Below are 653 nucleotides of genomic sequence, written 5' to 3' on the forward strand. Positions count from 1 at the left end.
TCTCCTTTCTTCTTCTCCTCCTTCTCTTCCTCCTCCTCTTTCTCTTTTTTCCCCTCCTCCTCCTTTTCTCCTCCTCCTCCTCCCTCTCTCTCTTCCCCCTCTCCTCCTTCTCCTTCTCTCTCCTTTTTCTCCCTCTCCTCTTCTTCTTCCTCTTCCTCCCTTCACTTTGGAGCTCCCAAAATAGCAAATTCCAGCCTCCTGCTCTGGCGGCAGCCGTGGGATTGTGGGAGCGCTGCTCGGCTCTGCGGAGAGACCGAGGGAGCTGCCAGGAAACGGCTTGGAAAAAAGGCAGGGGGTGGATCTCGTCTGCAGCACCACAAATCCCAGAAATCCCAGAAATCATGGAAAACACGGAAATCATGGAAATCACAGAAATCACAGAAATCACAGAAATCACAGAAATCACAGAAATCACAGAAATCACAGAAATCACGGAAATCCCAGCCCTGCATTTTGTGCCACCTCCAGCCCTGCAGGACCATTCCTGCTCCTGTCAAACACCGGGGGTGGAGGGCTGGGATTGGGGTCACACCTCCCGCCCATTCCCGGGGAGCTGACCTGGCTCCCACTGGGGGAGTGGAACAAATCCCAGTGCTGAGCTCCATCCATGGGACACCATCCCAATCCCATAGAGCATCATCCCAATCCCATGG

The sequence above is a fragment of the Parus major genome, chromosome 22 (genome assembly GCF_001522545.3).
Source record: "Parus major isolate Abel chromosome 22, Parus_major1.1, whole genome shotgun sequence".
NCBI classification, from domain to species: Eukaryota; Metazoa; Chordata; class Aves; order Passeriformes; family Paridae; genus Parus; species Parus major.